Below are 27,619 nucleotides of genomic sequence, written 5' to 3' on the forward strand. Positions count from 1 at the left end.
CAAAAGTAATTTGGCAGACTTTGACTAATACAGACATACTCAAATTAGTATCCAGATAAAAGACTTCATTATAAAAAGTGATGTCCTTTTTTAAAAAAAAAGAAGCTATATCTACAGCTGGGAGAAAACTCTTAAACCAGAGACAAAGCAGAAAAGAGAAAATGTCTATTTTATATAAATTGAGATTACATGAAGTTAGAAAAATTTTACAAGAGTCAAATCAATGCAGGTAAAAGAAAAGAAGGTGTCAATTAGAGAAAAAAAATCTTTATACCTACTATCTTTGAAAGAAATTAGCTAAGATTTATTGAAAACAGTTGAATATTTAAAAAGAATATATAATTCCTTGACATAAAATTTTTAAAGGATACAAACAGGAAGTTTTCAGAAAAAGAAATGAAAACCATTAATTACCACATGAAAAAAGGCTCTGAAGTAACAAAAAGAAAAATAGTAATAATGAATGCAACTGAGGTTTCTACTTTATACCTATCAGATTATCAAAGAGGAGGAAATGCTGGAAGAACTCTGAAAAGAAAGGGACACTTCCATACTGACTGATGGAGCAATAAATTGGTTCAACTATTCAGGAAAGGAAAACAGTTGGGAAATGTTCTAGAAAAATCAGAGAACTCTACCTTATCTTTTCTCTCCATGATACCACTACTGCACTTATTCTCTAGGGATAACAAAAGCAGAAGGAAAGTTACCATACATAACAAAATATTTACAGCAGCAATTTCTGAGGCTGAAAACAAGGTATGTGGATATTATGGACTATTACTGTGTCATAAGAAATAATGAATATGAAAAATTTCGAGAAATGTGTGAAAACACGTTTGAATTAATATAGAAGTAAGCAGAACCAAGACAATAGATCACACAATAATTCAAAGGAAAGCAACACCAAAAAAACCATCAAAACTCTGGTCAATGCAATGGTTAATTTGGACTGCAACGTATCCCACTTTTTCTTGTAGGCAGTGAACTATAACTAAAGAGTGAAGTGTGTGTGTGTGTGTGTGTGTGTGTGTGTAGGTGTGTAGGTATACACGTATACACACACACACACACACACACAGTTGGTTACGGCCAACTTCTTAATTGGTTGTAATATTTTATTAACAACACTGAACAATATTTGACTATACTTCATTGTTACAAGGGAGGATTCTATGACAGTGGGGTGAGGCGTATAAAGTGATACCAATATTTAAAAACAATAATATCGTTTTTGTGGAGGGGGTAGGTAAGGCAATCAGGGTTAAGTGACTTGCTCAAGGTCACACACCTAGTAAGTGTCAAGTGTCTGAGGCTGAATTTGATGTCAGGTCCTTCTGATTCCAGGTCCAGTAGTCCACTCACTGTACCACCTAGCTGCCCTTGTATCTTTCTTTTTTAAAAAAGTAGTCTTTTAAGCTTTGGGATTCACTACTTTATAAGGCAACTGACTCATTTCTTGGACAATTCTAATTGTAAGTTCTTCCTTGTGTTCCTCCAAGTCTACTCTTCTGGAAACTTATCTCACTGTCTTAAAAAAACCAACCAACCAACCCAGTAAGGGTTTTTTCAGACCTCCAAAGCTACTTAAACACAGAAAGTCTCATTTTCCAGATGAGAGTCCTTTATTTGAAGACAATAATGTACCTCTTAAGCAGTCTCTTTTCTAAGCTAAATATTCCAAATTTAATTCACTGTCTATTGAATGATATAACTTAATGTTCATTCACTATCACAGTACATTATTTTTTCTAGATGAGTTTAAGGTGCCATGTTCAGAACCAAACAATACTGAGCAGCACACAGTCAAGCTAGACCTATGACCCTCATCCCGCACCCCTCAACCTTATTACAGATACTACCATCACTATAGATAAAATTAATTTTTTTTTATTTTTTGCCATTTGAGTTGTTTTGTGCATGTCTCTTACACTGACTCATAGTGATCTAGTGGTCCACTGAGACTCCTAGATCTTTTTCACAAGGGCTTCTGTTAAGTGATGTCTCCCCCATATACACACACATTAAAAAATCAAAAAAGTGGCACTGTCTGCTAATATTTGTAACAGAGCCATTAATTATCCAGATTCCACATAAGACACAGTTTGTCAATGCACCTAATAGATGTTTAACATTAACTATCAAATCACATTGGCATTTTGCAGTCTCCTGCTGAATTTTATGCCTATATTTCATAACAGGGAGTCAAGAAACACAACAGTTCTATGTTAAAACGAAACAAAAATAAAAAACATCTTCTAGATGCAACTGTATATGACTACAAAGTTCAGCCTCTGCAATCGATTACATATACTCTTCTTCAGGAATCATTGTTAAGTCTTGGGGATATTAAGATGTGACCTCCACATTTTAAACTGTAGTAAATCCAAAGTGAAATTTAATAGCATTAAATTTACAGAAATTTACATTGTTTTTGATGAGAAATAACAGCTATGGGGAAAGTAGATGCATTTTTTTCTTAAGGGCTTCATAAATAAAAGAACACAGAATTCCTCTCTACCTGTTTAGACCAGTGTGGTCTTATACATAAGAGCTAAAAATGAAGAATTCTGCATTTTCCCATTAGACATTCTATGACAGAGATGAGGACTGAAACATGTACAAGATAAAGACTCTTGTCAGTGAGATGGAGAACAAGGCCTAATTATTCTAGCATGATCTAGACAAATTGAAAACATGCCTAAACATAACAGCTGCTCTTTAATCTGCTGCATGACAGTGCTTAAATTTTCAAATATGCTTAAATCACCATGAAGGGGATTGGGGGTGGGGTAAGTGGAAGAAGTTTACTCAAAATTTAGTCTAAGAAAACACTCATTTGCAGAGACCACAGTGAGTTCCCTTGAAGGGAAAAATATTGTTCATGGAGAAAGAAGGGGCTCATTGCTTTGATTCCTTAAATGTCAATTAACCAGTTACGATATTTATAATCCAGGCTAGGATAACCCTGCCTATCTTTGGCAATGACTATTGTTGTATGTTCGTCCTTTGTTTTCAAAGAAAACCATGACAACAGAGAAATGATGACATGACTCACACTTGACTTTGTTTTGTACTTTTGACTTTGAGGGAGGGCTCTGCAGGTCACCAGCCTCACTTTCTCCTCCTGAGCCATCTGGATCCAGTGACCATATATTCATCAGGATGACTAGAGACAGCCCAGGATGCAATGGGAGACCTTGGTCTTTTTTGACTAAGGCCTATTCAGGGATTCACAGTGAGGTATAATAAGTAATCAGGGAATGGCCCCTTTAATGAGCAAAAGAAAAAATATAACTAAATCAAGCTGGGAGGAAAAGAATAACAGTTACTATTGATAATCACTCTTAAGCCAGGAGAGTCCAGAAAACAGATATTAAGGGGAGTTTGGGCAGGGACCTATTGTTGTCCAGTCTGTGGGCTTCAGAGTGCACTGGGTTTAAGGTTTTGAGAAAGACAGAAAGAGAAGAAGGAAGGAAGGAAGGAAGGAAGGAAGGAAGGAAGGAAGGAAGGAAGGAAGGAAGGAAGGAAGGAAGGAAGGAAGGAAGGAAGGAAGGAAGGAAAGGAAAGGAAAGGAAAGGAAAGGAAAGGAAGGAGGGAGGGAGGGAGGGAGGGAGGGAGGGAGGAAGAAGAGGGGAGGAAGGAAGAAAAAGGAAGGAAGGAAGGAGGGGAGGAAGGAAGAAAGAAGGAAGAAAGAAGGAAGAAAGAAAGGAAGGGAGGGAGGAAGGGAGGGAGGGAAGCAAGGAAGGAAGGAAGGAAGGAAGGAAGGAAGGAAGGAAGGAAGGAAGGAAGGAAGGAAGTTAGGAAGGAAGTTAGGAAGGAAGTTAGGAAGGAAGTTAGGAAGGAAGGAAGAAGGAAAGAAAGAAAGAAAGAAAGAAAGTAAGTCTAGCCAGTAAACCTCAAGTTAACTGGGCATCCTCTGGCCATGCAAATTTACCTTCCTTTGGAGAGAAGGACAGGGAGGAGGAGACAGAAGGGAGGGGATGAGCTGAGTTACCCAACTAGCTCAGTGCCCATTCAGGCAGCTTGGTCTACTCACAGGTTGTGCACATCCTTTGTTTTTGAAGACCATGACATCAGAGAAATTATGACATGACTTGCACTTGACTTTGTTTTAAGTGAGGTAGAGCTGTGCAAGGTCACAAGCCTCACTTTCTCCTTGGCAATGACTGTGGAAGCATTCTTCTTTGATCAGTATCTTCTTTGGTCAATCTGAGGGCAATCAAGATCAATGACAGCCTTTGCATTTTTTCCCAGGGGGGTTGCTTTTTACCACTGCAGTATTCTTCCAAAGCCTCATTATATCATGAAGGTGACATCTAAGGAGGTACAAGAGTTCTAATGAGTCCTACTAAGTTGATAAAGCTCTGATCATGGGAGTAGCAATGAATCAGTGTAGAAGTCAGGAGGACCTGAGTTCAAATCTCACCTCAGACACTTGACACTCAATTGCTGTGTGACCTTGGGCAAGTCACTTAACCCCAATTGCCTCATCCTGGATCATCTCCAGTCATCCTGATGAATATCTGGTCACTGGATTCAGATGGCTCTGGAGAAGAAGTGAGGATGGTGACCTGCACAGCCCTCCCTCACTCAAAACAAAGTCAAGTGCAAGTCATGTCATTATTTCTCTGATGGCATGGTCTTCTTCGGCAACAAAGGATGAACACACACACACACACACACACACACACTGTAGTTCAAGAAACTTAGCTAAGGTTGGAGAGGTTCGTTACTGGAGTCAATACTGCTAAACAATTGTTTAATTTTGGGTTTGTTTGTTTGTTGGCTACACTCTACTAAATTCCTACACTCTACTAAATAAGGCACAGGGGAGTTGCAATTTGCATCAGGAAAGGGAAAATCAAGCTTTGGCATATTTCAGCAAGAATATGGAAAATCTATGAATTTATTGCTCCTGCTGAAAATTCAAGCAATGGATCTAGAGTAGGGGTTCATGCCATTTTTTGTGTAATGTGCTTAGTCTATCTGATGAAGCCTGTGCTCCTCTTCTAAGAATAATGTTTTTTAATGCAATTTTTTAAAAACCATAGGACTGTAAAGGAAATTAATTATATTGAAATGTGTTTATCAACATTTAAAAACAAAACAAGTTCATAGACCACAAGTGAAGAACCTTTGGCCTAGAATCTTCTGGATTAGACCAACCTACTTTATGAATGAAGTCCCATACTGAACCACCATGCTTATAAACCAGGGAAGCATTTAAAGACTAGTAGAGGTTGTTGTAATGGGGATCTTGCTTTTATCTCCTGCTATTTAAGCCTAAGAATTCACAAGTGTGGGGTTATCACATTTAAATCCTAAGCAGCATGGAATAAAAGCATGGCATGAAATTGAGAAGGCTAATGCTAGACTGCAGAGAAAGTTCAGGCTCACAATAGGCAATGGTCACAGAGGACACAGGCATTGACAGTCCTGGGAAACCACAGGCTTATAACCAGGCTGATGAATAGGGATATGAGAAGAAGGGCACTAAAGGGCAGAGCAAGAAAATAGTCAATGGACAAGGCAAGGTGGTCAAAGTTCCAAGAGGGTAAACTGAGTCAAGGTGCACACACCAAAGATCATTAAAAATGAATGTCTTGGGACATCTGGGTGGTGCAGTGAATAGAGCACCAGCCCTGGAGTCAGGAGGACCTGAGTTCATATCCAGCCTTTAACATCTGACACTTAACTAGCTGTGTGATCTTGGGCAAGTCAATTAACCGCAATTGCCTTGCCTTCCTCCCTCCAAAAGAAATAATAATGTCTCAGGAAGGCAAGAAACAGATAGAGGTGAAGGAACATAGAACTCTCAAACTGCAGTGATGTAGTTAAGACATCTGTGACAATAGACAGGAAAATCATACTGAGCCACCAAAAACTAGAAGATTTCTCAGGGAGGACCTAAGAAGAAGGCAAGGTTCTGATACATGCAGAAGCAAAGCAGGTTTTCTGATTAAACAGGAATCTACTCCAAGATGTGACAATCTCAGAACCCACCAGTCAGTCTGGCTAGATAAGGGAGCCACAGATGAAGGCAGATTTCAGATGGGGTGTGGGCAAAATACTATTTCACTATCTTTAGTCAGTGCACAGATTAAAACTCTGAGCTAGAGCTCTAATTAGGAATGTTTATACCCAAGCAACTAGGTAGCACAGTAGATAGAGTGCCTGGCCTGGAATCAGGAAGACCTGAGTTCAAATCTGACCCCAGACACTAGATATGTGACCTTGGGCAAATCACTTGACCCTATCTGTCTCAGTTTCCACATCTGTAAAGTAAGCTGGAGAAGGAAACAGAAAACTACTCCAGTATCTTTGAAATGACTGAACAACAAATACCCAAGCTGGGACAAAGGGCACCAAGCATTTCCTCAGCAGTTTGGATAGAGAAAAAAAATCAGCCCATCCCAACATCTGCTTTATTCTTGCCAACCAGGTGCTACACAGCTGTTCTTACATTGCTGATGGAATCTAAGAGTTGCTAATCCTCTCTATATTTGGCACCTTAGAGGAAAACTCCAGTTACCTCACCCTAGAGAGTTACCCAGGCTTTAGGTATGTGGCCTTCAAAATTTGGGCCACATTTCCAGAGAACACAGGAGTGACTCACCTTACAAAAGCTAAAGATACATGATTTTCTACTGGGAAACTGAATCAGAGAATATAGTGGGAAGGAATGGGGTAGAAGAAGAGAAGTGGGGCATCTGTCATAACATAATAAATTAAATATCTAGGGGGAAGCTGCCACTACTTTTAGAAAGGCTAATATTTTAATATTAATAACCAAATTGGAGTGACATAGTTAGAAATTGGTGACAATAAGGTAGAAAAATTTAAAGTCCCTTGATGGAAATTTCTGGCACAGTCACAAACATAATAGCTAAGTGAAATTTAAAACATAAAGCAATGGCCCTTCTTTCTCTAAACGCATTTTTCCCATTCAGGGCAAATTATCAAATATGTAATCAAAAAGAATGACAACATAGCTGCATAGTCCCCAATCAAGTTTTTTTCTAATGGCTGTGTAGGGAGGGGAGGATTTTTTGATCCGTCTTCTGTAGGTTTACAGAATAACAACCTAGAATAGATAGAATAGAATAGAACAGGCTTTCATTTCAGTTAATTAATTTCTTCTGACAAATGACTTCTACACTCCCCTAACCTTGGTCTCCGAGGGACCAAGAGCCACCGGCTGAGACTGTAAACAAGGTAGTCCAAGGTAGAGAATTTGATTAATTTATCAGTCTTCAGTATAGTTCTGTTTGAGAATAATTGCCTTATACCACATTCATCAGATACAAGTGAAAGTCAAATAAAATGGATAAAGATAAAAAATTCTTTACCCTGAGTAAATAATAGTGAAAATGAAGGTCCATAAACACTGTGGGGCAAATCACCAGTCTTTTTTTTTTTCCCTAAAGAAAAATGGTATTATATATACCAAGGGAAGTCATGGATTATGGGTCTGGGAAATATTTGATGATTTAACTGTATCCTTGTCTAGAGACATGGCATTGACCTCACTGATCTCTTTAACTCAATTTAAGTTGTAGGATTCTATGATAACCTGAAAGGTAGTAGTTGGCAACATGGTGGTAGATCATTCCAAAAGCAAGTGACCATGAGCAATCGGTCCACAGAGAAACAAGATGCGTCTCTCACTTCTACCTAGACAGCTAGGTGATACAATGGATAGAGCCCTGTTCCTGGAGTCAGTTCGAACATGACCTCAGCTACTTACTATCTGTGGGAACCTAGGAAAGTTATTTAATCTTGCCTCACCTCCCTCAACTATAAAATGGGGTAATAACACCACCACCTTCACAGGATTGTTGGGAGGATCCAATGAATGATATTGGTAAAGCACTTAACACAGTGCCTGGCCTATAGTAGGCACTACACAAATGCTTATTCCCTTGCCCTTCCCTTCAGAACAAATTTAGCCACATGTCAGAGCAGACATGAGCAGCTAGATAGTACAGTGGATAGAGTGTCAGCCCTGAAGTTAGGAAGATTCCTCTTTCTGAGTTTAAATCCAGCCTCAGACATTTGCTGTGTGGCCCTAGGCAAGTCACTTAACCCTGCTTACTTCAGTTTCCTCATCAGTAAAATGAGATAGGGAAGGAAATGGAAAACCATCCAGTATCTTTGTGAAGAAAACCCCATATGGGGTGAGGAAGATTCAGACAGGATCGAAAAACAACTGAACAGGGCAGACTCCCTGTTCTATGAGACAGGTAGTAAAGTGCATATTATTGTTTTTCTATGTAAAAATGTAAGACTGGTGATCCACCACTAGCGTGGAGGGCATGCTTTAATAATAACGAGGAGGGACCCTATCCTCTTAGGCCATGCTAACACCATGGTTCCAGCTCCAGGGAGTCGGTATCATAGATTGAAAGCTAAAAGGGACCTTGAAGGTCTTCCTGTCTAACCTCCTCACATAAAGGTAAAGAGCCTGAGATCAGGTAGGATAAGTGACTGTCCAAAGTCATCCAGGTTCTAAGCATCAGCAGCAGGGTTTGAGCTTTAGGTCTGCTGAATTCAATCACTGTTCTTCCCACTGCACCATGCTGTACTAACTTGTGACCTTGAGCCTTGAGTTTTAATTTGGCCTTTTTCTATCTGGGTCAGTGGGCTAACAACCAGTGAGCTCTAATTGACTTTCATGGCTTTTAATTTCTCCCCAAAACTCCTCCCCACATCCTGTTCTTCCTGCTCTGGCATCTTTAATTCTAACAATGGAGATGGCATCAGCCTAAACTACCTCATATGGTGGTGGGGATGGTCAAATGAGGTCACAGACATGAAAGCATTCGGAACACTTTCCAAAATATCACACAGACAGCACCTATTGCTTGCTAAACAGCTAAACATCTCTGACACACGCTGACCAAGAAAATGGATACCTGTTTGACCACAGGGAAGTACCTTTACCCTTAGTTTCTATTTGTTTCAACAGAAATAAAAATTAACTGGGCCAGCTAAGGCATAACTGAAAGGCTGAGGAAGTGGTTTATCTCTGGCCTCTCAACCTCCTCTTTCTGTTTCCTCTTGGTTTCCCACGACATTCCTATTATGCGCCACCTTCTCCTGCCTCTGCCAGTCAGTCAATAAACAATGAGTATGTCCCAGGTACTGCACTAAGTACTTGGGATACAAAAAGAAGCAAGAGACAGTCCCTGTCCTCAAGGAGTTCACACACTAACGGCAGAGACAAAAAACAAGCAAAAAATATGTACAAAAAATAAAAAACCGTATGCAGGATAAAGAGGAAATAACCAACAGAGGGAAGGCACTAGAAGGAAGAGGCTCAGGAAAGGTTTCCAAGACAAGATGAGATTTTAGTCGGGACTGAAAGGAAGCCAAGGAATCCAGCGTATGGATGGACATGTGGAGATGAGGAGGAAGAGCATTCCAAAAATGGGGAACAGCCAGGGAAAATGCCCACAGCCATGACATGGAGTGTCTTGTTTGTGGAAGAGCCAGGAGGCCAGGGCTATTGGATTGGGTGTAAGAAGACTGGAAAGGTTGAAGGAAGCTGGGTAACGAAGGGCTTTGAATGCCAAACAGTATTGTTGTATTTGACCCTGGAGATAATAAGCAATCACTAGCGTTTAACTGAGTAGGAGGATAACATGGTCAGACCTGCACTTTAACAATATCATTTTGGCGGCTGAAGGGAGGATGGACTGGAGCAGGGAGAGACTTAAGGCAGGCAGACTCACTAGGAGGCTATTACACCAGTCTAGGTTTGAGGCAATGAGGGCCTTCAGCAGGGTAGTGGCAAGGGTAGTCAGAGGAGAGAAAGGGGTGCATTTGAGATATTGCAAAGGTAAGGCTGATAGGCCTTTGCAACAGCAACCTTGGGGGGTGGGGGTGGCATGCAGTCAGAGATAGGGAAGAGTCCAGGATGACTCCTAGCTGTGAGCTTGAGGGACTGAGGCACTGGTAGTGCCCTTTATTTCAGGTGCCTAGCACCATCTTGTTTACCCTTATCAAAAGTAGTACACTAAAATGAGGAGTCTCAGGAATTGGATGCAAATCCCAGCTCTGTACCTATGACATGTCTGACCTTTAGTAATCAATCACTCAACAAGAATTTATAGCATACTAGGCACCGAGTATTCTGAAACATTAAAAGAAACATTCTCTAACATTTTGAGGGGAGAGAGGACGTATATACCCACATACAAAATATATATTAAGTAAACATAAGGTAATTTTTCAAGGAGAGGGACTAGCAGCTTGTGAGAGGGAAAGGAGTAAAATGAGAAAAATCTTCATGCAGGAAATAGTGTTTGAGCTTTACTTTGAAGGAAACTAGAGATTCTAAAAGTCCAGGAGGGAATACATTCCAGGTACAAAGGAAGTCTGAATAAAGGTACCAAGTATTTTGGGTAAAGAATAGCAAGGAGCCTAGTCAGACTGGATAAGCTAGTACCAAGAGTGCATTAAAGGGCACAATGTATAATGAGCCTAGAAAATGGGAGGCACGTTTTGAACGACTTCAAATGCCAAACAAAGGAGGTTATATTTGATCCTAGAGGTGACAGGGAAATCATTAGGATGGAGAATTTTGGCAGTTTGTTTAGAAAGGATGGATTGGACAAAGGGAAGAAGAAGAAGGAAAACAAATTAGGAGACATTACACTAAGGGAGAGGATTAGATAAGGACCTGAACTAGGCTTGTAACTCTGTGAGTAGAGAGAAAGAGATGGGCCCACGAGATTTTTATGGAAGTATTATTGGCAAGATTTGCAAAACTGACTCACTCTACCTCTTTGGGATTCAGTTTTCTCATCAGCAAAATGAGGGAATTAGATGACCAGATCCCTCTTTTCTTACATTTCTAAATCTATAATGCTATTTTAATCAGAATAGGAAAGGATGTCAAGGTATCACTTATAGGACAAAATGTAATTCATTCACACCAATGTGCTACCTCTTCCAAACATTTACACGATCAAGCTTTCTCCCTTAACTATAATTATATATAAATATAATTATATTAATTATATAATTAATCATATGATTATAATATCCCCTTTCATTATACAGCTTTGCCTCTGTGTTAGAAGAAACTTCAGAAGACAGTAGGTTGGTTGGAGGGTTATTCTTTTAAGTATGGCATTCTTTCTTCTTGCCCCTGAAATCATCATACAAGCTTGGCTCTGGATGTAACTTCCTCTTCAGTCATTTTAGGGTTTCTTTTTTGGGGGGAAGACAGCCAGAAAGGGCAATACAAATAACTTGGCCCTCTTCTCCAGAGACCATTCTTGTGAGCTCCACTCTCATTCAGGGCACAATCCATATCCTGGCAATAGCTTTCAGAATCCTTAAGTCTTTCAACACACAAAGAAGAGAAAAAATTAGGAAGGTAGTAGGGACAGCTATTTCAGGATCTCAACACTGGCGATGGAGGGTGGGGAGGAAGAGGTCAAAAGGAATAAGATTGTCTAATAACATGAATACCAGCAGGTATGTTAGTGGGGAAGATTATCATTAAAAATTAAACATCTGAGCACACACTAATTATAGATACTGAAGAACTAACAGTGAGGAGAGAAAAACCAAAAATGTGGTTTGTCTGTATCAAAATAAACAGTAATTATAGTTATTTGTGTGACCTGCTTACCTTTATGTCTAATTACCAAGTGATACAATAAAGATTCTATGTCATAAAATGTGCCTGATTAACTTTGTTAAAAGTTTTATTTGACTCTAATAGTTAATTCCATATATCTATGCTCAGTCTTCACAATGAAGACTGAGTTCCCTGAAGGAACATGACCACCAGCAAATAAAATGATTCTTGGGACCATGGGTCAAGGATACAAAGTGAGTCACTAAATGATGGTTGAGGCAAGCCAAGTAACCATCTATCCAGTGGCCTTCCTGATCCACTGCTCTGCTTTCTTTGAGATCATAGGGTCATAAATTTAGGACTGAAAGGGACCTGAGAGGTCATCCAGGCCAATTCATTCCTTTGATAGATGAAGAAACAGAAGCTGGGAGAGATTGCATCACTTGGCAAAGATCACCCATCAAGCAATTTCAAGCAGGATTCAGGTGCAGTTCTTACTCCAAGTCCAGAACTCTGTCTATAGTCACAAACCTAGTCACAATCTTCAGGGAAAAGACAATTCCATTTGAATGTGAATAATAATAACAGCTCACAACGACATACATAGTGTTTCCTTACAACAACTCTAGAAGGTGGATAAGGTAGGCATTATTATCCCCACTTTACAGATAAGGAGACTGGCACTGGAGGCTGGCATTGAATAAATGTTTGTTGGAATGGGTCAAAAGTTTCCATAAGTAGGAAGAGGAAGAACCAGGCCTTGAAACCAAGATTTCAGACTTGTTATCCAATGCTTTTGACCATATCTGCCCCCTCTCTATTACAAAATTTCACTTAAAACAGTCAGATTTGTCATGCCAGAGAGAAAAAAGATGAGGTGGACTTTGACCAGCAGAAAACTGTACCACTCTAATTGAATTCCCCCTCCTTTTTTTTCTGATAGGATAACAAGCTTAATGGATTAGAAGTTTAGCCTGATTAAAGCAAAGACCAAAGCTCCATGAAATATTGGATATGGGGGATTCATGCTAGCCTCAGGCAAAAACAAAAAACAAAAAACTACAGTGAATCACAGGAAACCCCCGCTAAGCAAAGCCAATTCTTGAAAAGCTCAGTACTGTGTTTCAGGGACCCTAACTGAAAGGGAATAGAGCTACTCATTAGAAGATTTCTACTCTCCACAGCTCCTGTTTTGACTTCTGTTTTGCTTTCCAAGGGTCAGAAGATTTGGGAGTCTGGGGATGTCGGTCCAAATGTCAGCTCTGCCATGTACTGACAGTATGACAACTTCTCTGGGCCTCAATTTTCTCATCTGCCAAAATAAGAAGTTTGGGCTAAACAACCTCTGAGGTCTCTTCTAGCTCCATGATTATGATCCTATGAGGTAAAGTGCTGATTGCCATATTCTGAGAAGGGGGGAAAAGGGGAGGGGATGTGTGAAGGGGAAGGAGCAGCATCCATAAATTTTCCACTTTCCCAAGTTTTCTGCGTAGGAGCTATGTCTCAAGAGAATAAGACAATCTCCTCAAAGTCAGAAGTTCTTAGCCTTTTGGGAGTCATGAAATTCTTTGACAATCTGATGAAGTCTATAAGCCCATTTTAAGAATAATGTTTTTAAATGCATAAAATAAAATACATAGGATTACAGAGAAAGAAATTATACAGAAATATAGTTAACAATATACTAAAAATGAAAGTTCAAGAAGTCTAGCCCTAAATGAACCAATTTGGTCCTTTGTTTCATTAAAGTTCCTGACATAAGGATCACATCTTTACATTGGTATCAGGACTCAAACTAATAAGATACAGAAAAGTGTTATTATTTTTTTTAAACGGAACAACTGAAACAAGATTGCTTCATTTGCTAGTGCTGTAAAGACTGAAGCATGGTATTTTTTACTTTCTTTTTTTTATTCTTTTATTCAAGTTTTCTTGTATAAAATGAGTAATATGGAAATGTTTTCATGATTGCCCACGAATAAACTATATTGGATTGCTTACAATCTCAGGGAGGGGGGAGGGAAAAGAAAAAAGGAGGAATAGAATTTGGAACTCAAAACTTTTAAAAATTTTAACAAATTGTTTTAACATGTAATTGGGGAAAACATTATATAAGAAAACAAAAAAGAGACTGAACTGACCAATGAATTGGACATGCAACTAAAAATATAGAAAAGCAACAAATCACAAATAAATCCCCGCCTCCAAAAAATCTTCAGAAAATCAAAGAAGAGACAAATGAAATTTAAAAAACATTTTTTAAAAAGAGCTGTGGCCAAGACCTTGTTTCCAAATTATCAAGAGCCAAATCTACCACCATGCAAGTATCTCTTTAGAGTACAAGATCCACATTGCAACCATAGGTTATACTTGACAACTGAGGAGAGAGACTGAGAACCAATTCTGCACATTTATTCATTCCACCACTGTTTACTAAATGCCTACAAAACCTCAACTAAAGTTGTGGTCTGGATGAGACCCTGAGTTCTTACAGGCTATGCTAGGAATAAAGGAGTTGTGGCATCTCATACACCAAGATATGAAGGCTTGAGGATGGACTTTGAGTCTGTTACCTGAAAAACAACTTAGCCAAGTTCAGAGAAACCCACCATCACACTTCTAGCCACAGTTTTGACCCTAGAACTGAGAAACTAAGGCATGGGATAGGGGTGGGGACTGCAACAGCAGTCTGGGACTGCCCAGAGTGCTGGACCTGGAGTCAGGAAGACCTGGGTTCAAGTGTGACCTCAGACACTTGCTAGCTGTGTGTTCCTGGGCAAGTAACTTAACCCTGCTAGCCTCAGTTTCCTCATCTCTATAAAATGAATTGAAGAAGGAAGTGGCAAACTCCTCAAGTATCTTTGCCAAGAAAACCAGAAGAGTCATTCATGACTGAAATGATTCAACAACAATATACATATATGCATACACACATATCTTGTAAGCACAATTTTTTGCATATTGTCTCCCTTAGAATTTGAGTTCCTTAAGGGTAGGGAACTCGAGTTTTAGCTTTCTTTGAATCCTTAAGCATTTAGCACAATGGCCGAGGCATAGTAAACTCTTAATAAATGCAATGGGATTTGTGAAGGGGGCCAGAATAGGAGTAAGGACCCTGCAGCCTTGAGGCTACAGGTGGCTTTCTAGGTCCTCAGGTGTAGGCTTTTGACTGAGTCCAAGTTCTATAGAACAAATCCTTTTATTGAAGGGGTTTTTTTCTGTGAAGCTTGGATTCAGTTCAGGGGCCACACTTGAGGACCTAGAGGGTCACATGTGACCTTGAGGCCACAGGTATAGAACAAGTTGGGAATAGTAGGTTGGAGTCAGACTGTAGAGGGACTTGAGCACTAGGTTAAGGAGTTTTCATTTATTCTATAGTCAGTGAAAGCCACAGAAGGTTTTTGAGCAGACAAGTGACAGTCAGATCTGGGCCTTGGGAAGAGTAGGTTGTGTAGGGAACTGGAAAGCGGGCAGGCTAAAAGCAGAGTCTAACCAGAAGCTTATTGCAATAGTTCATAAGAAAAGTAATGAGATCCTGATCTAAAGTGGGGACAATATCAGTGGAGAGAAGAGGTCAGGTTAAAAGATGTTGTGAAAGTAGAATCACCGAGTCCGATGGGATAGTAGGCATGATTGCTCATCCTTCATTCCCGAAAAGGACCAATGACATAATGGGGTAATGCCTGACTTGTACATGAACTGGATTTAAGTGAGGCAGAGCTGTGCAAAATCATCAGCCTCACTCTCTCCTCCAGAGTCATTGGAGTCCAACAGCAAGACAAAAGCTAAGATGACTGCCGATGGCCCGGGATGCTAGACAGGAAAGGTCAAAGATGACTCTGAGTTAAGGAACCTGGAGAACTGGGAGAATGATGGGGCCTTCATCAACAAGGATGCTTGCAGGAAAGCAATTTAAGAAGAAGATAATCAGTAGTATCAGATAAACCAATTCAAATACCACCTTCCCAGATTCCTTAAAGTGGCAGAGCTAAGAGCAATGGGTGGATGGAGCATAGGGACAAATTTAGGCTTGACATGAGGGAGAAATTTATGATAAGGAGAGAAATCCAAAGTCAGACAGACTATGCTGGGAGGCAATGGGGTCCCTTTTCACTGGCATAAGACAAGTCTGGATGACCACCTGTCAGGGAAGTGGTAAATGAGGTTCTTTTTCAAGTATGGCTTGAACAAAAAGCCCACTGAGGTTCATTCAACTCTGAAATTCTATGTTTTGCTGAGAGGAATCTGATCAGAGAGGTGCCAATTCAGATATCTCCAATAATAACCTAGAGTACTGCCTCTGTCTAGTCTATTTCTAAAGAGTCCTTACTCTCAGAAGAACCAAAGAGGTAATCCTTTCCCCATCTCTTTCCTGTATCAGATCAAGTTTAATCTAAACTCTCAGTTTTCTTTCTTTAAAATGGAGATGACAATGCCTATAATATAATTGAAACACTATTATATCAATATACTTTTTTTAGATAATAAGGATTATCATATGTATGGATGTATGTGTGTGTGTATATATCTGACTATACCTGTATATAAATTTCTTACCCCATGCTCAACACCCTTAAAACATCTCATCTTCTCGTTCAGCCTGAATTTGCCAGGCAGGTCTACGGGAAACTTTTAATAACTGTTTTAAGTCAGAAATCTTGGGTATTCCCTAAGCAAACAATGTTTAGAAACGGTTCTGGCTGTGGAAACACTGAGAGACAGAGAAGGAAATAGGGAATCCAATCATTTTCAAGTAATTCAAGAGCAGAGGGATATTTTGTCAAGTTAGGAATAGAAGGATGACTTTGGAGACATCTCTGGGCCTTTGGGAAACTGAATAAAGAAATCATGGGCAGTGAAATCAGAGCTGATTAAATCTCTCTTTGTTCGAGAGGCTTCCTGAGGTTGGAAGCCAGGAAAGAGAAGGCTTTAACAATAAGTCAAATGAAGGAGCTGAGATTCTGAGGGCCAGGAAAGTACTGACAGAGTAGATCTTGTGGTTTCTGGCAATATTATGAAATAGGCAGTAAGTCCTTTAAAATAGTTAAGTTCATAAACCTTAAGGCATAGTAAGTAATCTCAATAATAATTACCTAGCATTATATAGTATTTGAAAGTTTGTAAAGCACTTTACATATATTATCTCATTTCATTCTCATAACTGCCCTAAGAGGTGTTATTATTATCATCATTACCATCCCTATTTTCCAGATGAGGAAACAGAGGCTGACAAATGTTAAGTGACTTGCCTTAATAATGTTAATAAATGTCTGAGGCTGGATTTGAATTCAGTTCTTACTGACTCCAAATCTATTGTATTCTATGTACAATCTCTCAACCCTGCTGCCTCCTCAGGCTAATCTTTATCCTTTCCTTGCCCAAATAATGAGAGAACTGTCCACATTCAAGGCAGCTACTTCTTTCATCCTCCCTTTGCCCCTTAGAACCTGACTCTCACTCCATACTACCAAAGCTGCCCTCCTTTCAAGACCCTAATGACTTTCTACATTCTCAATTTAACCGACTTCACTGCAGGTTGTGAAGTCTCTCTTCTTCCCTTGGCTTATGGGGAGAAAACATCAATACTCAAAAAAGCATTTGATTCCTTTTTTTTTTTTTTAAATTAAAAGGCCTGGGTTCTAATTCAGATTTTAACACTGACTAGTTATAGGACTTTAAACAAATTATTTCACATCTCTGGGTTTGATTTTTCTCATCTGTAAAAGTGAGGGGATTAAAACCAGCTAACATCCCTTCTAGCTCTCATAATCTATCAGATTCAAAGGCTACTTTCTTTAGTTTTTCAATCACTCTTGTTCTCCCCTTCACTGGCTCCTTTTTTTTTTTCTTCTGTTTTCTAGTTTGTAGCTGTTCCTTAAAGTCCCCTTTCCTTTCCCTAGGCTCCTTGGGTAGATCTCCTTTATTTCCACAGCTTCAACTATTAACTCTTAACAGATGACTCCTAAATCAATCAAACTATCTCTCTATCTTCTCTGTCTCTCTACCTATCGACCTATCTACCTATCGATCTATCTACCTATCTGTCTATCCTCTCACTATTTGTACAGATCCTAGATTCTTATTTCTAGCTTCCTGTTGTACAGCATTTTCTACCTAGATAGCCTATTGCTACCTAAAATTTTAACAGTGCAAACAAAAAACCCTGCATTTCTGTCCTATCTCCTGAGATCATTACTGTTTAAAATATCATCATCCTCATAGTAACAAATGCTCAAATCCTCCTTTCATTCACACCTCCCTCCCCCCATCTAATTTACTTGCTAAATGAATAAAGTCTTTCTAGTCCACCTCTTTCCACTGCTTCAACCACAACAGTCCAGGCCTAAATTACCTCTTACTTTGATTAATTCAACTACCTCCTAAGTGCAAGGTCAAAAGTCAGGAAGACTCATCTCTCTGACCTCAAACCCAAACTCAAACACTTCCTAGCTGTGTGACCCTGGGCTAGTCACTTTACCCTTTTTGCCTCAGTTTCCTCATCTGTAAAATGAGCTGGAGAAGAAAATGGCAAACCTCTCCAGTATCTTTGCCAAGAAGACCTCCAAATGGGGTGATAAAGTTAGAGATGACTGACTAAACAACAACAAAAGTGATGGCTTCAACAGGACAAGAAAAGGGCATTCCAGGGAAGGGAAACTACTTTAGCAAAGGCAAAGACATCTGAAATACTATGCTTGGTTCTTGGCTTGACCTCTCTGGGTCCCTAAGGCTTATAGAGGACTTTGTTCTTTAAATGGGAGGGCACCTTTGAAGTATAAATGAATGAGTCCATATGACTCCCTCCTCTGAATAATGGGCCCTTTCTACTACAATAAAACGTTTCCCATATTTGTCCAGATTAATCTAAGCACGGTTCATTATGAAGAACTTGTCAGGACTTTAATGATGATTAGTGACACCTCTTCTGGAAGAGAGATTTGGGACCATGAATCATTTGCATACCTCTGAGTGGAGTAATTAGAGCAACCTCAGAGTCCACATCAAAATGTGTTTTGATATATATGTATATATATATATATATGTATGTACATACACATAGGTATATTGTAAATGTGTGTGTGTGTGTACATACATCTTCTTTAAACAGTCCCTGACACAGCAGCCAAAATCTAAGGATTCCAGTAATTACATTGGGAGAGTTCTCTTATACACTGAAAATTCCCAGAAGGTGAGTTATTCTTTTTAAGCAATTTACAACAACCATAACAGGTTTAAAATCTTGTTAAGTCAAGAAAGACAGCCAAATTAATTGAAGAGGTAATATGTGTTCTCCAACCAGCTCAAATGAAGATATATTCTCTGAGCTTCAGATCGCCAGGCTTGCTTTGTTGTGCTTTCTCTGCCTCAAGAAAGAGTAATGTGAAGCCATGTTACACTCCAGGGGCCATCCATCCTCCAGCACTTGAGAGAGGAGACAGCAAATAGCAAGGGCACATGGTGAGTTACAACACACCCCAGAAAACCACCAGACTGATACTTGAAAAGGGGAAATATCTTTATGCTTTAATGGATAGGTTTAGAAAACAAAAAGCACAGCTCAACTCTAAATGTGCTGATGTCAAGCTCTCAATGAAGAGGATCTAACTTGGCTGGCCACTGTGTAATCTTGTAGAAATCACAGCCCCTCCTAATACTTCTCTACGTCAAGGCCTGTTCAAAAGTCTAGTCAATTGTTTTCCCCTTAGAATAGCTTGGTGGAACAGAGAAGGCACTAGGTCTGGGCATTTTGATACCCAAGTTGAAGTTTTTGTCTTCTAGCTCTGCCACTTACTGAGTTAAATATTTTAAGCCTGAAGGAACATCGATATAGTCTGTCCATGAGCACTAAGTGCTTACTGTATGCCAAGCACTTTACAAAGAGGGAAAAAAAGTTCCTTTTCTCAAGGACCTCCCGGTTTATTGGGAGGTAGGGAGAAACAGCATCTAAACAATTAAGTTCAAACTAAATATATGCTGGATTAATTGGAGATAATAGGGTGAAAGGTAAAGGCACTAGAATTGAGAAACTGGGAAAGGCTTCTTGCAGAAGGCAGGATGTTGGCTGACATTTTAAAGAAGCCAGGGAATCCATGAGATAGAGACAAGGAGGAACAGAGTTCCAGATGTGGAGGAACATTCAGTGAAAATGTCCAGAGAAAGGAGATGGGGTGTCATGAATAAGAAACAGCAAAAAGGCCAGAGTACCTGGACGAGAGTAAAGAGTAAGATGGTAGCTAGGAGGCACAGAGGATAGAGCTCCAGACCTGGAGTCAGGAAGACTCATCTCATTGAGTTCAAATCTGGCCTCAGACACTTACTAGTTATGGGATCCTTAACTAGCTTAACCTTGTTTGCCTCGATTTCCTCATCTGTAAAAAGAGCTGGAGAAGGAAATAGCAAACCACTCCAGTATCTCTGCCAAGAAAACACCAAATGGGGTTGTGAAGGGTTGGACATGACTGAAGAAAGACTCAATAAAAACAAGGTATAAAAAGACTAGAAAGGTAAGACAGAGCCAGTTTACAAAGAGATTTAAAAGTCAAACAGAGGATCTTATATGTGATGCTGCAGACGATAATGGGCCACTGGAATTAACTGAATAAGGGAGTGACATGATAAGGGCTTTAGCAAGATCATTTTGATATATGACTAAGTAGATGATGGTCTGGAGCAAAAAGACACTTGTTGACAGGGAGACAACTCCAGGTATAAAGGAATGAGGGTCGGCAGCATCAAGGGAGAGAATCAGGTGTACACAAAAGATGTTGTGAAAATAGAATAGAACAGGCTTGACAACAGATTGGAAATGGGGGGAAGGAGGGTGAAAGAAGAATGAGGATAACGCCTAGGTTGTAAACCTGTTTAACTGCAAGGATTGCAGTGGCCTCAAAACAGTACTAAAGCAATTAGGAGAGGGTCATGGAGGGGAGGACAAGATAGTAAGTTCAGTTTTGGACATATTGAGTTTAAGGTATCTATAGCACATCTAGCTCAGACATCCAAGAGGGAGATGGAGTTCCAGATTTGGAGCTGAAAGAGACCTTGTAGGTCACCTAGTCCAACTCCTTTATTTTATTGCTAAAGAAACTAAGTCTCAGAAAAGTTCTTGCCTGATCTCTCACAGGTAGCAAAGTAACAGAATGAGGACGTAGTTAGTAATAAACGTTTCTTGACTGATTATTGACTAAATTTTGGTCCTCGGACTTTAAATTCAGTGTTTTGCTTTTGTTCTCCCCCACTATATAATGCTGCTTCATTTAATTATTTCTCAAAGGGGAATAGTCATACTTGTACTCTCACTATAGACCTTTAATGATCTGTCTGTAGCTCTCTTACATGCCTTATAGTTTCTCAGGATCAATAGTCCAGTCCCTTCAAATATTTCTTATATGATCAGACTGATCGCCATCTCGTTTTGCCTTCTTTCTATACTTGGTATGGTTGAAAGAACATTTGATTTCAAATCAAAGGGCTTCAGGTCAAGCCTTGGCTCTAAGACTTTTTACGTGTCTAGCCTTGGGCCAATGACATCACTTCTCTGGGCATCAGTTTCCTCATCCCTAAAAATAGGGGGTTAGTGTAGATGAACTCAGGGGTCCCTTCCAGCTCGAAATCTATGATGCTATGATCCACGAATGGGCAACCTGGAATACTGGAAAGAACAATGGTCATGCAGTACAAAGACCCACAGAAATGATTGGCTTTTCTCTATATTAACAGTGAAACCCAGCAGGAAGAGTTAGGTAAACTCCATTCAAAATAACTACAGTATGTACAAAATATTTTAGTGATTTAAAGTGCAGGTATGATTGTATCACCTTTTTAATAAACTCCAACAGCTCCCTACTACCTCCAGGATCAAATACAAAGTGCTCTGTTGACATTCAAATTCCTTCTTATACTAGCTCTTTCCTACCTTTCCAGTCTTCATACATTTTAGTCCTTGGCATTTATCTTTTGATCCAGTGACACTGGCTTCCAAGATGTTCCACAAACAAGAAGTTCCAGGTCTTGGCTCTAAGCATTCTCTCTGGCTGTCCCCCATGCCTGAAATACTCCTCTTCCTCCTCCTCCCCTCTGCCTGCCTAGCTCCCTGGATTCCTTCAAGTCCCAACTAAAATCTCATCTTTTACTGGAAGTCTCCATCAATCCCTCTACATTCTAGTGACTTCTCTCCATTAATCACTCCCTATTTATCCTATATACAATCTGTTTTGTATGTATTTGTTTACATGCTGTCACCCCCATTAGACTGTAAGCTCTTTAAAGACTTTTGCCTCTTTTTGTATCACTAATACTAAGCAAGGTGTCTGGTCTATAGAAGGTGCTTAATAGAAGTTTAATGATTGATTAGGGAAAACAAACAAACAAACAAAAGACCTGGGTTTGAGTCCTGGATCTGCTGGCTACTTTCTGAGATTTTTTTTTTAATCTGTACAAAGGGGTAAATATAACTTTTATTATCTACTCTTAAAGGGTTATTTTGAGAATGCTTTGTATAAAGTACTAAATAAGTATAATTATCAGTAGCTTTCTTAAATTGGTTAATTGATTATTTTTCATAACTTGGTAGATAATTAATTCCTCAGACTGGCAAAAGCCACAAAACAAAGCGAACTCCACCCCACCCCTCCAAAAATGGGCTCCATTGCTTCTCAGAATCTGGGTCAATTCAAATGAATAAGAATAAACGGGGGGGGGGGGCAGAGCCAAGATGGCAGAGTGGAAAGACACACATATGCTAGCTCCAAACACACCACCCATAAAATATCTGTAAAAAAGAACTTCCAACAAATTCTGGAGCAGCAGAAGCCACAGAACAACGGAGCGGACGAGATTTCTGTTCCAGAGAGCCTGAAAACCTCTCGCAAACGGTCCGTCGAGCTGCAGACGCGGAGTCGAGCCCAGCCCTGCTGCAGCTGCCCAGCGCCTAGAGAAGCAGATCCGAGCAGGCTTCAGGGACGGGATCTACAGTGGCCGCGCGGGTCCCTCCACCCACAGGTGAGAAGGGTCGGTGAGAGAGTCTCTTTGGCTGGTCGAGTGGGGAGTGGGGTGCCCCCATAGCTCAGGCCCCCTCGGGAGGCAGCAGCTGAGGTGGGAGCAGACCAGGGCTCCCAGAGCAGGCAGGAGCCTGGATCCATTGTTGAAGGTCTCTGCATAAACCCCCTGAGGGAACTGAGCCCGTGAGGCGGCCCTGCCCCCACCTGAGCACCTGAACTTGATCTCACACTGAATAGTAGCCCTGCCCCCACCAAAAGCCCTGAGGCTGGGAAGCAGCATTTGAAGCTCAGACCCCCAAGTGCTGGCTGGGCGGATCTGGAGGCAAGGTGGGGGTGAAGAGAATATTCAGAAGCCAAGTCACTAGCTGGGAAAATGCCCAGAAAAGGGAAAAAAAAATATAACTACAGAAGGCTACTTTCTTGGTGAACAGGTATTTCCTCCCTTCCTTTCTGATGAGGAAGAACAATGCTTACCACCAGGGAAAGACACAGAAGTCAAGGCTTCTGTATCCCAGCCCACTCAATGGGCTCAGGCCATGGAAGAGCTCAAAAAGGATTTTGAAAATCAAGTTAGAGAGGTGGAGGAAAAACTGGGAAGACAAATGAGAGACATGCAAGCAAAGCATGAAAAACAAGTAAACACCCTGCTAAAGGAGACCCAAAATAATGCGGAAGAAAATAACACCTTGAAAAATAGGCTAACTCAATTGGCAAAAGAGGTTCAAAAAGCCAATGAGGAGAAGAATGCTTTCAAAAGCAGAATTAGCCAAATGGAAAAGGAGATTCAAAAGCTCACTGAAGAAAATAGTTCTTTCAAAATTAGAATGGAACACATGGAGGCTGCTAATGACTTTATGAGAAACCAAGAAATCACAAAACAAAACCAAAAGAATGAAAAAATGGTAGATAATGTGAAATATCTCATTGGAAAAACAACTGACCTGGAAAATAGATCCAGGAGAGACAATTTAAAAATTATGGGACTACCTGAAAGCCATGATCAAAGAAAGAGCCTAGGCATCACCTTTCATGAAATTATCAAGGAAAACTGCCCTGAGATTCTAGAACCAGAGGGCAAAATAAGTATTCAAGGAATCCACCAATCACCTTCTGAGAGAGATCCAAAAAGAGAAACTCCTAGGAACATTGTGGCCAAATTCCAGAGCTGCCTGGTCAAGGAGAAAATATTGCAAGCAGCTAGAAAGAAACAATTCAAGTATTGTGGAAGTACAATCAGGATAACACAAGATCTAGCAGCTTCTACATTAAGGGATCGAAGGGCATGGAATAGGATATTCCAGAAGTCAAAGGAACTAGGACTAAAACCAAGAATCACCTACCCAAAAAAACTGAGTATAATACTTCAGGGGAAAAAATGGTCATTCAATGAAATAGAGGACTTTCAAGCATTCTTGATGGAAAGACCAGAGCTGAAAAGAAAATTTGACCTTCAAACACAAGAATGGAGAGAAGCATGAAAAGATAAACAGCAAAGAGAATTCATAAGAGACTTACTAAAGTTGAACTACTTACATTCCTAAATGGAAAAACAATATTTGTAACTCTTGAAACTTTTTTCAGTATCTGGGTAGTAGGTGGGATTACACACACACACATACACACACACACACACACACACACACACACACACACATACACACAGAGAGACAGAGAGAACAGGACGAATTGAATAGGATGGGATCATATCTTTAAAAAATGAAATCAAGCAGTGAGAGAGAAATATATTGGGAGGAGAAAGGGAGAAATGGAAGGGGGCAAATTATCTCTCATAAAAGAGCCAAGCAAAAGACTTTTTAGTGGAGGGATAAAGAGGGGAGGTGAGAGAAAAACATGAAGTTTACTCTCATCACATTCCACTAAAGGAAGGAATAAAATGCACACTCATTTTGGTATGAAAACCTACCTTACAATACAGGAAAGTGGGGGATAAGGGGATAAGCAGGGTGGGGGCAATGATGGAAGGGAGGGCATGGGGAGGAGGGAGCAATCTGAGGTCGACACTCATGGGGAGGGACAGGATGAAAAGACAGAATAGAAGTAATGGGGGACAGGATAGGATGGAGGGAAATATAGTTAGTCTTATACAACACGACTGTTATGGAAGTCATTTGCAAAACTACACAGATTTGGTCTATATTGAATTGCTTGCCTTCCAAAGGGAGGGGGTGGGGAGGGAGGGAGGAAAAGAAGTTGTAACTCAAAGTTTTAGGAACAACTGTCGAGTAATGTTCTTACCACTAGGAAATAAGAAATACAGGTAAAGGGGTATAGAAAGTTATCTGGCCCTACAGGACAAAAGAGAAAATGGAGACAAGGGCAGAGAGGGATGATAGAAGAGAGAGCAGATTGGTGATAGGGGCAATTAGAATGCTTGGTGTTTTGGGGTGGGGGAGGGGACCAAAGGGGAGAAAATGTGGAACCCAAAATTTTGTGAAAATGAATGCTAAAAGTTAAATAAATAAATAATTTTTTTAAAAAAAGAATAAACAGAGATGAGAAATGTCAATCAACAGCATTTTCAAGATGGCAGTGACTCAACTGGAACTGAAGTACTTTCCAAGGAAACAAGATGTGAAAGGACATATAAAATAGAAATAACTTGTAAATTTGGAAATATATAAAAACAGATGTGATCTACCTTGCTCACATTCCTAGATGTAACCATTGGGAAAATCCTAGTGGTTCCCTAGAGCAGTGATCTCCAAAGTGGGAGTTCTGCCATGATCCTATATGCCATGAAGGGTTGTGCCCCACCCTGCCGATGACACTGGACATCGAGTGCTCCATCCCTCCCCTCCCCCCCCCGCCATATTCCCCTGAGATGGTGACAGGTAACCTTTGGAAGAAAAGCGCTGTGTAGTCATTAAGAATCCCACCTTTTTTATTTTGGGCAGGACAAGTGAGTTGTGCAGGATAAGGAGATACAAATGTTTTACAATCTGTATGACAGATCTCATTACTTACTTCTCCCCAACCCACCAAACCTACCTCTCTTGTAAATTTAACTCTTTCTATTGAGAGTAATACCACTCCTCTAGCCTCTCAAGTTTTCCAACTTGGGGTCATCACTGATTTCTTACCTTCACAAACTCTACTGAATCAAATAACTGCTAAATGCTGCCATTTCTGTCCCCACATCTCACACATAAGTCTTCTAACAGCCCAGATGAGGCCCTTATTACCACTCCTCCTTACTACTGCAACATGTCTTAATTGGTCTCCTCTGGTGCATCCTCTACACATCTACCATGCATAAGTCTGATCATGTCATCAACCTATACTTTAGTTTTTTTCTTTTCTTTTCTCTTCCTTCCTTCCTTTCCTTCTTTCTTTCTTTTTCTGGGAAGTAATCAGGGTAATTGACTTGCCCAGGTCACACAGTTCAAAAGTATGTGAGTTCATATGTGAACTGATTCTAGGGCCACTGTATTACCTAGCTGCCCCCAACCTATTCCTTAAGCACCAATGAGGCCTCTAGGATCAAATATAAACTGTTTCTTTGTTGGGCATTTAAAGCCCTTCATAATGTAGCCTCAATCTACCTTTCCTTCTCATTGTATGTTAATATGTATATGACATATACAATATATTACATATAACATATATATTATTGTGTATTAATATAATATATAACATATTAATCTCCTCTATCCACTCTATGGTGTAACTAAACTGTCCTTTTTGTTACATGTCATACTCATATTAAAACAACAAATTAGATATTCAAATAGAATACGAAATTAAGGTAAGATACCACCCATTAAGCATAATCATGTAGAAATACATTTATATTAAAGATCTTTTCTCGAGCTGAAATTAGAGGATACTCACTTTTGCTTGTTTTGTATTGTACACATCGAAAATCTCACAGAGAAACATGACTATTATGTTGAGTGACTACATTGACCTATTATGTGATTATTGTATTGTGTATTTTTCAATAAAAGATGTATCTAAATATGAAATTTACCTGCTTGGCTAGTGACATTGATCCAACTAAATAATTAATTGCTAACAACTAATTATTATTAACAAGTGTGCACTATCCCCTAGGACATACACATTGCAAATGGTTAAGTTTATTTAATCACTTTTATCTCAAGAGTAAAAAGGTGTTTTGTATCATCGACAATTCAAATAATTTAAAAAACAGTTTATCTGATCATTAGAAAATTTTCTATTTGTGTGTTTTATAAGACACAATGTATTAACACAATTACAGGCATGTAATTTACAAAGAATCACATATACATATATTGGGGATGTGCAATCTAACTTTTATTTTTTTGCTGATAGAGTGCTCAATGACCACTGATTAAGAATAACAAAAGCTAATTTTTCTGACAAATCCAGTTAAGCTGCTACTTAGTCACAGAAAAAGCAGATAGAGATGATTTAGCTTTCACACACTAAATCTCATTGACCATCATTTTGGATATTTCTCTTCCTCCCAATTCTCCCTCTATTAACCCAGATCTCACCCCTCCAAGTCTGGGAAAATGTTTGGCTAAGGAACAGCAGGTGTAGGTTATATAAAGCAACCAGCTATTGTCTGTGTAATCAGCCCCTTTCCCTTCACTTTGATAGGGCCCACTTTGCTGCTATCTATAAGATACATCAAATTAAAACTCAGTGTGGAATCCTCTAAGAAATCAAAAATCTGAGTTATGTGAAAAGGCTTATGCAGGGGGCTCTCTGAGACCCAAATACCTGTCTTTCTGTTCCCATGTAACATTCAATAGCCCCTCCATCAATGTCATGATCTTTTCATATGTCCTAGGAATACACTACAGCCCTGTCCAGTTCCCTCCAGTGGATTCTCCATCATTTTTCAAGTCAGTGAAAAATGTTAGGTCTTCCATGCTACACAGTAAGAATAGTTGGACTTGGAGTCAGGAAAACCTGAGTTCAAATCCTACCACAAACACTTAGTACCTATCTGACCCTGGACAGTTACTTCATATGCCTACCTATACCTATGCCTACCTACCTGTTTACTGAG

At 39.7% G+C, this 27,619-nt stretch overlaps 1 protein-coding gene across 4 annotated transcripts in view; it reads right to left on the bottom strand.

Moving 5' to 3' along the window:
• Nucleotides 1-27,619, bottom strand: part of LOC140502852 (unconventional myosin-Vb) — a 556,148-nt gene that overhangs the window by 291,843 nt on the left and 236,686 nt on the right. The window contains exon 1 of one of the 4 annotated variants that reach the window (XM_072606906.1): nt 3,938-4,038. The exons of the other annotated variants lie outside the window; for them this stretch is intronic. The gene's annotated coding sequence lies outside the window, so the exon portion shown is untranslated. Of the gene's footprint in view, nt 1-3,937; nt 4,039-27,619 lie in introns of those variants that run through there. 4 annotated transcript variants of the gene reach the window in all.

This window comes from Notamacropus eugenii, chromosome 4 (assembly GCF_028372415.1).
Source record: "Notamacropus eugenii isolate mMacEug1 chromosome 4, mMacEug1.pri_v2, whole genome shotgun sequence".
NCBI lineage: Eukaryota > Metazoa > Chordata > Mammalia > Diprotodontia > Macropodidae > Notamacropus > Notamacropus eugenii.